Source organism: Oncorhynchus nerka, linkage group LG20 (assembly GCF_034236695.1).
Source record: "Oncorhynchus nerka isolate Pitt River linkage group LG20, Oner_Uvic_2.0, whole genome shotgun sequence".
NCBI lineage: Eukaryota > Metazoa > Chordata > Actinopteri > Salmoniformes > Salmonidae > Oncorhynchus > Oncorhynchus nerka.
Genome location: NC_088415.1, coordinates 5,272,886 through 5,282,885, shown reverse-complemented (window position 1 = coordinate 5,282,885; position 10,000 = coordinate 5,272,886). Strand labels below are relative to the sequence as shown.

The window sequence follows — 10,000 nt, the reverse complement described above, 5'->3', positions numbered from 1 at the left end:
GAGATAGGAGAGAGGAGAGATAGGAGAGACGAGAGACGAGAGGCGAGATAAGAGAGAAGAGAGGAGAGGAGAGAGAAGAGAGGAGAGGAGAGAGAAGAGAGACGAGAGAAAGAAGAGAGAGTGAGAGAAGAGAGGGGGGAGAGAGAGAGAGAAGAGAGATGGAGGGAAAGTGAGAGAGGGAGAGAGAGGAGGAGGAAAACAGAGGATGACTTTAAGGGCTATTAAAGAGCTAGGAGTTATTCTCTAGTACACAATGCACTACTTTTGTCCAGAGCCACGTAGTAAATTGGGTGCCATTTTTGATTTGCCATTAGATATCAGTCAATTCAAGGGGCTTTATTGGCGTGGGAAACATGTTAACATTGCCAAAGCAAGTGAAGTAGACAATTAACAAAAGTGAAATAAACAATAAAAATGAACAGTCTCAGGATCAGTTTCACTGATTACTACAGGAAGATCTGATGTTTATAAACTGTCATATAATGTCCCTGCTAACTACTAACTGCTGCTTTGTGTAAGAAGAACATGAGGGCCATGGGGGTTAGAGGGGTCATGGGGGTCAGAGGGGCCATGGGGGTCAGATGGGCCATGGGGGTCAGAGGGGCCATGGGGGTCGGAGGGGCCATGGGGTTCAGATGGGCCATGGGGGTCAGAGGGGCCATGGGGGTCAGATGGGCCATGGGGGTCAGAGGGGCCATGGGGGTCAGAGGGGTCATGGGGGTCAGAGGGCCATGGGAGTCAGAGGGGCCATGGGGGTCAGAGGGGCCATGGGGGTCAGATGGGCCATGGGGGTCAGAGGGGCCATGGGGGTCAGAGGGCCATGGGGGTCATGGGGTCAGAGGGGCAATGGGGGTCAGAGGGGCCATGGGGGTCAGATGGGCCATGGGGGTTAGAGGGGCCATGGGGGTCAGAGGGGCCATGGGGGTCAGATGGGCCATGGGGTCAGAGGGCCAGAGGGGTCATGGGGGTCAGAGGGGCCATGGGGGGGTCAGAGGGGCCATGGGGGTCAGATGGGCCATGGGGGTCAGAGGGGCCATGGGGGTCAGATGGGGGGGGCCATGGGGGTCAGGGGAGGGCCAGAGGGGTCAGAGGGGCCATGGGGTCAGGGGTCAGAGGGCCATGGGAGTCAGAGGGGCAATGGGGGTCAGAGGGGCCATGGGGGGGGTCAGAGGGGTCATGGGGGTCAGAGGGGCCATGGGAGTCAGAGGGGGCAATGGGGGTCAGAGGGGCCATGGGGGTCAGATGGGCCATGGGGGTCAGAGGGCCAGATGGGGGTTCATGGGGGTCAGAGGGGCCATGGGGTCAGAGGGGCATGGGGTCAGAAGGGCATGGGGGTCAGAGGGGCCATGGGGGTCAGAGGGGTCATGGCAGAGGGGTCATGGGGGTCAGATGGGCCATGGGGGTCAGAGGGGCCATGGGGGTCAGAGGGCCAGAGGGGTTATGGGGGGGGTCAGAGGGGCCATGGGGGTCAGAGGGGCCATGGGGGTCAGAGGGACCATGGGGGTCAGAGGGGCCATGGGGGTCAGAGGGGCCATGGGGGTCAGAGGGGCCATGGGGGTCAGAGGGACCATGGGGGTCAGAGGGGCCATGGGGGTCAGAGGGGCCATGGGGGTCAGAGGGGCCATGGGGGTCAGAGATGGGAACAGCCTCAGGTAACAAAAGGAAACCCTAAACAACAGAACAACATGACTTTTCTCAAATGGAAAATGTTTCCCAGAATGCCTGTTCTTGGGATTAGAAAACACTCTGACAGGAGGTTGGTAGTTGAGTCTTAACTTAATTTAACGTCCAACAACAAGCTCTCATAAAGAAAAACACAGTAAAACAGCCCACATATCCACATAAAGAGATATTGTAATGATACACACGTACATCTATGAGCTGCGTGACCTCCTGCTTCTTGAGGTCGCTGCTGATCTTAGCGGCGAGGAGCACGCAGGCGGCAGACACCAACTTCCTGTTGCGTTTGTTGAGTCGTCCCTGGAGGACCAGCTTCTCAAAGTAAACAAACGCCATCGCCACGGTGACCGGCTGCAGTCCGCAGTCGTCACCCACCGTACGTATCTCCCTTTTCAGACTGGAGGAGAGAGAGAGAGAGAGACAGAGAGAGAGAGAGAGGGAGACAGAGAGAGACAGAGAGAGAGGGAGACAGAGATATTGATTGTCCGCTCGGGGATTTGATCCAGCAACCTTTTGATCACTGGCCCAACGCTCTAACCACCAGGCTGCCATACCAACGACAGGTTAAAGACACACACTGCTGTTGAACCGTCCTTATAGTAGGCCTAAAGACAGGTACATTACCAAGCCTGGCGTTAGGGCTGGAAAATGCCCGTTTTTTTTACAAGACGAAATTTACAAACTAATGTTGGTTTGACATAAGCACTGCCTTAACACCACCTGGACATACAGCCCTATATGTATATAAATAATAATAATTAATATAATAATATATATATCATATATATATAATAATAAAAGATGTTTCCTTTGGTCATGGATGTGGTTATACTTTCCATGTCATTTTAAGAGGGGAAGAGAGAGGGTGAGGGAGAGAGGGAGAGGGGGGAAGAGAGAGGGTGAGAGGGAGAGAGGGAGAGGGGGAAGAGAGAGGATGAGAGGGAGAGGGAGAGAGGGAGAGGGGGGAAGAGAGAGGGTGAGAGGGAGAGGGGGAAGAGAGAGGATGAGAGGGAGAGGGAGAGAGGGAGAGGGGGAAGAGAGAGGGTGAGAGGGAGAGAGAGAGGGAGAGGGGGAATAGAGAGGGTGAGGGAGAGAGGGAGAGGGGGAAGAGAGAGGGTGAGGGAGAGAGGGAGAGGAGAGAGGGAAAAGAGAGGGTGAAGGAGAGGAGAGTTGGAAAGAGAGGGTGAGAGAGGGGTGGAAGAGAGAGGGTGAGAGGGAGAGGAAGAGAGGGTGAGGGAGAGAGGGAAAAGAGAGGGTGAGGGAGAGAGGGAGAGGGGGGAAGAGAGGGTGAGAGAGAGAGGGGTGGAAGAGAGGGTGAGAGGGTGAGAGAGAGAGGGGTGGAAGAGAGGGTGAGGGGGAGAGAGAGAGGTGGAAGAGAGAGGGTGAGAGAGAGAGGAGAGGGGGTGAGAACAAGAGGGAGAGAGGGAGGAGGGCAGAGAGTGAGGGTGAGAGCGAGGGAGAGAAGGAGAAGGGGGAAGAGAGAGGGTGAGACGGAGAGAGGAAGGGAGGAGAGAAGAAGAGGGAGGGAGGGAGGGAGGGAGGGGAGAGAAGGAAAGATGGAGGGAGAGAGAGAGGGATGGGGAGAGAGAGGGTGAGAGAGGGAGGGGAGTTATATCCTTCCTGTTTGGCCCTGTACGGGGGTGTCCTCGGATGGGGCCACAGTGTCTCCTGACCCCTCCTGTCTCAGCCTCCAGTATTTATGCTGCAGTAGTTTGTGTTGGGGGGCTAGGGTCAGTTTGTTATATCTGGAGTACTTCTACTGTCCTCTTCGGTGTCCTGTGTGAATTTAAGTGTGCTCTCTAATTCTCTCTTTCTCTCTCTCGGAGGACCTGAGCCCTAGGACCATGCCTCAGGACTACCTGACATGATGACTCCTTGCTGTCCCCAGTCCACCTGGCCCTGCTGCTGCTCCAGTTTCAACTGTTCTGCCTCATTATTATTTGACCATGCTGGTCATTTATGAACATTTGAACATCTTGGCCATGTTCTGTTATAATCTCCACCCGGCACAGCCAGAAGAGGACTGGCCACCCCACATAGCCTGGTTCCTCACTAGGTTTCTTCCTAGGTTTTGGCCTTTCTAGGGAGTTTTTCCTAGCCACCGTGCTTCTACACCTGCATTGCTTGCTGTTTGGGGTTTTAGGCTGGGTTTCTGTACAGCACTTTGAGATATCAGCTGATGTACGAAGGGCTATATAAATAAATTTGATTTGATTTGAAGAAAGCGAGGGGGGAGGGAGGGGGTGTTGGGAAAAGAGAAAGACAAAACATCTATGGAAATGACCATACGCACACTCACACACACACACACACACACACACACACACACACACACACACACACACACACACACACACACACACACACACACACACACACACATACTATAGTAGTATACCTCCTGATCTTGCTGAGTGTCAGCCTGACATGAGGAAACTTCTCTTTAAAAGTCTCGTTCATGTCCTTCTTCAGATCAGACGGCTTCACGTACTCTATCACTGTCGTCTAGAGGGGGAGAGAGAGGGGAGGAGAGAGGAGAGAGAGAAGAAGAGAGAGGGAGGGAGGGGGAGGGGAGAGGGAGAGAGAGAGAGGGGAGGAGAGAGGGAGGGGGAGAGGGAGAGAGAGAGGGGGAGGAGAGAGGGAGAGGGAGAAGAAGAGAGAGAGGGAGGGAGGGGGAGGGGAGAGGGAGAAGAGAGAGGGAGGGAGGGGGAGGGAGAGGGAGAGAGAGAAGGAGCGAGGGGGAGAGAGAGGAGATGGTGAGAGAGAGGAGGGGAAGAGAGAGAGGGAGCGAGAGAAGGAGGGGGCGAGAGAGGGAGGGAGGGAGGGGGCGAGAGAGGGAGGGAGGGGGAGAGAGAGGGAGGGAGGGGGAGAGAGAGAAGGAGCGAGGGGGAGAGAGAGGAGATGGTGAGAGAGAGGAGGGGAAGAGAGAGAGGGAGAAACTATTCATTAATTTCTCTATAACGTCCAATAAAAGAAAGTCCATAATGGTATCTAATAACAATGGGAGCTTTGCATGAATGGACTGCTGCACACTGTGTATATTAGTCAAATATACCTTTACATCATTTATGGTTATAAATATTGATTCACAGTAGACAGTCTGCTAGAGGCCATTCCATACAGTCTGGGAAGTTTACTCCTCTCCAAAGCACCTGTCGACAGAGACAAGGCCAAGACAGCTGTCTAGTGATTAGAACCCTGTCTAGTGATTAGAACCCTGTCTAGCGATTAGAACACTGTCTAGCGATTATAACACTGTCTAGTGATTAGAACATTGTCTAGTGATTAGACCACTGTCTAGTGATTAGACCACTGTCTAGTGATTAGAACATTGTCTAGTGATTAGAACACTGTCTAGTGATTAGAACACTGTCTAGTGATTAGAACACTGTCTAGTGATTAGAACCCTGTCTAGCGATTAGAACACTGTCTAGTGATTAGAACCCTGTCTAGCGATTAGAACCCTGTCTAGCGATTAGAACCCTGTCTAGTGATTAGAACCCTGTCTAGCGATTAGAACACTGTCTAGCGATTATAACACTGTCTAGTGATTAGAACATTGTCTAGTGATTAGACCACTGTCTAGTGATTAGAACACTGTCTAGTGATTAGAACATTGTCTAGTGATTAGAACACTGTCTAGTGATTAGAACACTGTCTAGTGATTAGAACACTGTCTAGTGATTAGAACCCTGTCTAGCGATTAGAACACTGTCTAGTGATTAGAACCCTGTCTAGCGATTAGAACCCTGTCTAGCGATTAGAACACTGTCTAGTGATTAGAACCCTGTCTAGCGATTAGAACACTGTCTAGTGATTAGAACACTGTCTAGTGATTAGAACCCTGTCTAGCGATTAGAACACTGTCTAGTGATTAGAACCCTGTCTAGCGATTAGAACACTGTCTAGTGATTAGAACCCTGTCTAGCGATTAGAACACTGTCTAGTGATTAGAACACTGTCGAGTGATTAGAACCCTGTCTAGCGATTAGAACACTGTCTAGTGATTAGAACACTGTCTAGTGATTAGAACATTGTCTAGTGATTAGAACCCTGTCTAGTGATTAGAACCCTGTCTAGCAATTAGAACACTGTCTAGTGATTAGAACACTGTCTAGTGATTAGAACCCTGTCTAGCAATTAGAACACTGTCTAGTGATTAGAACATTGTCTAGTGATTAGAACACTGTCTAGTGATTAGAACACTGTCTAGTGATTAGAACACTGTCTAGTGATTAGAACCCTGTCTAGCGATTAGAACACTGTCTAGCGATTAGAACCCTGTCTAGCGATTAGAACACTGTCTAGTGATTAGAACCCTGTCTAGCGATTAGAACATGGTCTAGTGATTAGAACCCTGTCTAGCGATTAGAACACGGTCTAGTGATTAGAACACTGTCTAGTGATTAGAACATTGTCTAGTGATTAGAACCCTGTCTAGTGATTAGAACCCTGTCTAGCGATTAGAACATTGTCTAGGGATTAGAACACTGTCTAGTGATTAGAACCCTGTCTAGTGATTAGAACACTGTCTAGGGATTAGAACACAGTCTAGTGATTAGAACCCTGTCTAGTGATTAGAACCCTGTCTAGCAATTAGAACACTGTCTAGTGATTAGAACCCTGTCTAGCAATTAGAACACTGTCTAGTGATTAGAACATTGTCTAGTGATTAGAACACTGTCTAGTGATTAGAACCCTGTCTAGCGATTAGAACACGGTCTAGTGATTAGAACCCTGTCTAGCGATTAGAACACTGTCTAGTGATTAGAACACTGTCTAGTGATTAGAACCCTGTCTAGCGATTAGAACACTGTCTAGTGATTAGAACCCTGTCTAGCGATTAGAACACTGTCTAGTGATTAGAACCCTGTCTAGCGATTAGAACACGGTCTAGTGATTAGAACCCTGTCTAGCGATTAGAACACTGTCTAGTGATTAGAACACTGTCTAGTGATTAGAACATTGTCTAGTGATTAGAACCCTGTCTAGTGATTAGAACCCTGTCTAGCGATTAGAACATTGTCTAGGATTAGAACACTGTCTAGTGATTAGAACCCTGTCTAGTGATTAGAACACTGTCTAATCACTAGAACCCTGTCTAGTGATTAGAACACTGTCTAGTGATTAGAACACTGTCTAGTAATTAGAACCTCCCTAGAACCCCTAGTGATTAGAACACCTAGTGATTAGAACACTGTCTAGTGATTAGAACACCGAACCCCGTCTAGTGATTAGAACACTGTCTAGTGATTAGAACACTGTCTAGTGATTAGAACACTCTGTCTAGTGATTAGAACACCGCCTAGTGATTAGAACACTGTCTAGTGATTAGAACCCTGTCTAGTGATTAGAACCCCGCCTGATTAGAACTCTGTCTAGTGATTAGAAGTGATTAGAACCCCGTCTAGTGATTAGAACCTAGTGATTAGAACCCCGCCTAGTGATTAGAACACTGTCTAGTGATTAGAACTGTCTGATTCTAGTGATTAGAACCCCGTCTAGTGATTAGAACACTGTCTAGTGATTAGAACACTGTCTAGTGATTAGAACCCCGTCTAGTGATTAGAACCCTGTCTAGTGATTAGAACACTGTCTAGTGATTAGAACCCTGTCTAGTGATTAGAACACTGTCTAGTGATTAGAACATTGTCTAGTGATTAGAACACTGTCTAGTGATTAGAACCCTGTCTAGTGATTAGAACACGGTCTAGTGATTAGAACCCTGTCTAGCGATTAGAACACGGTCTGATTAGAACACTGTCTAGTGATTAGAACACTGTCTAGTGATTAGAACCCTGTCTAGCGATTAGAACACTGTCTAGTGATTAGAACCCTGTCTAGCGATTAGAACACTGTCTAGTGATTAGAACCCTGTCTAGCGATTAGAACACGGTCTAGTGATTAGAACCCTGTCTAGCGATTAGAACACTGTCTAGTGATTAGAACACTGTCTAGTGATTAGAACATTGTCTAGTGATTAGAACCCTGTCTAGTGATTAGAACCCTGTCTAGCGATTAGAACATTGTCTAGGGATTAGAACACTGTCTAGTGATTAGAACCCTGTCTAGTGATTAGAACACTGTCTAATCACTAGAACCCTGTCTAGTGATTAGAACCCCGCCTAGTGATTAGAACCCCGCCTAGTGATTAGAACACCGTCTAGTGATTAGAACACCGTCTAGTGATTAGAACATTGTCTAGTGATTAGAACCCTGTCTAGTGATTAGAACCCTGTCTAGCGATTAGAACATTGTCTAGGGATTAGAACACTGTCTAGTGATTAGAACCCTGTCTAGTGATTAGAACACTGTCTAGTGATTAGAACCCTGTCTAGTGATTAGAACCCCGCCTAGTGATTAGAACCCCGCCTAGTGATTAGAACACGGTCTAGTGATTAGAACCCTGTCTAGTGATTAGAACACTGTCTAGTGATTAGAACACTGTCTAGTGATTAGAACATTGTCTAGTGATTAGAACCCTGTCTAGTGATTAGAACCCTGTCTAGCGATTAGAACACGGTCTAGTGATTAGAACCCTGTCTAGCGATTAGAACACGGTCTAGTGATTAGAACACTGTCTAGTGATTAGAACATTGTCTAGTGATTAGAACCCTGTCTAGTGATTAGAACCCTGTCTAGCGATTAGAACATTGTCTAGGGATTAGAACACTGTCTAGTGATTAGAACCCTGTCTAGTGATTAGAACACTGTCTAGGGATTAGAACACAGTCTAGTGATTAGAACCCTGTCTAGTGATTAGAACCCTGTCTAGCAATTAGAACACTGTCTAGTGATTAGAACCCTGTCTAGCAATTAGAACACTGTCTAGTGATTAGAACATTGTCTAGTGATTAGAACACTGTCTAGTGATTAGAACCCTGTCTAGCGATTAGAACACGGTCTAGTGATTAGAACCCTGTCTAGCGATTAGAACACTGTCTAGTGATTAGAACACTGTCTAGTGATTAGAACCCTGTCTAGCGATTAGAACACTGTCTAGTGATTAGAACCCTGTCTAGCGATTAGAACACTGTCTAGTGATTAGAACCCTGTCTAGTGATTAGAACAGATGTCTAGTGATTAGAACCCTGTCTAGCGATTAGAACACTGTCTAGTGATTAGAACACTGTCTAGTGAGTGATTAGAACCCTGTCTAGTGATTAGAACCCTGTCTAGCGATTAGAACATTGTCTAGGATTAGAACACTGTCTAGTGATTAGAACCCTGTCTAGTGATTAGAACACTGTCTAATCACTAGAACCCTGTCTAGTGATTAGAACACTGTCTAGTGATTAGAACACTGTCTAGTGATCTAGTGATTAGAACCCGCCTAGTGATTAGAACACTGTCTAGTGATTAGAACACTGTCTAGTGATTAGAACACTGAACCCGTCTAGTGATTAGAACCCGTCTAGTGATTAGAACATGCCTAGTGATTAGAACACTGTCTAGTGATTAGAACCCTGTCTAGTGATTAGAACGCCTAGTGGCCCGCCTAGTGATTAGAACACCGTCTAGTGATTAGAACACTGTCTAGTGATTAGAACTCTGTCTAGTGATTAGAACCCGCCTAGTGATTAGAACACTGTCTAGTGATTAGAACCATGAACCCCGCCTAGTGATTAGAACCCCGCCTAGTGATTAGAACACTGTCTAGTGATTAGAACACTGTCTAGTGATTAGAACTCTGTCTAGTGATTAGAACCCCGTCTAGTGATTAGAACACTGTCTAGTGATTAGAACCCCGTCTAGTGATTAGAACCCTGTCTAGCAATTAGAACACTGTCTAGTGATTAGAACCCTGTCTAGCAATTAGAACACTGTCTAGTGATTAGAACATTGTCTAGTGATTAGAACACTGTCTAGTGATTAGAACCCTGTCTAGCGATTAGAACACGGTCTAGTGATTAGAACCCTGTCTAGCGATTAGAACACTGTCTAGTGATTAGAACACTGTCTAGTGATTAGAACCCTGTCTAGCGATTAGAACACTGTCTAGTGATTAGAACCCTGTCTAGCGATTAGAACACTGTCTAGTGATTAGAACCCTGTCTAGCGATTAGAACACGGTCTAGTGATTAGAACCCTGTCTAGCGATTAGAACACTGTCTAGTGATTAGAACACTGTCTAGTGATTAGAACATTGTCTAGTGATTAGAACCCTGTCTAGTGATTAGAACCCTGTCTAGCGATTAGAACATTGTCTAGGGATTAGAACACTGTCTAGTGATTAGAACCCTGTCTAGTGATTAGAACACTGTCTAATCACTAGAACCCTGTCTAGTGATTAGAACCCCGCCTAGTGATTAGAACCCCG

General features: G+C 47.4%; 1 pseudogene; it reads right to left on the bottom strand.

Moving 5' to 3' along the window:
• Positions 1 to 10,000, bottom strand: part of LOC135562788 (CDK5 and ABL1 enzyme substrate 2-like) — a 126,395-nt pseudogene that overhangs the window by 1,785 nt on the left and 114,610 nt on the right.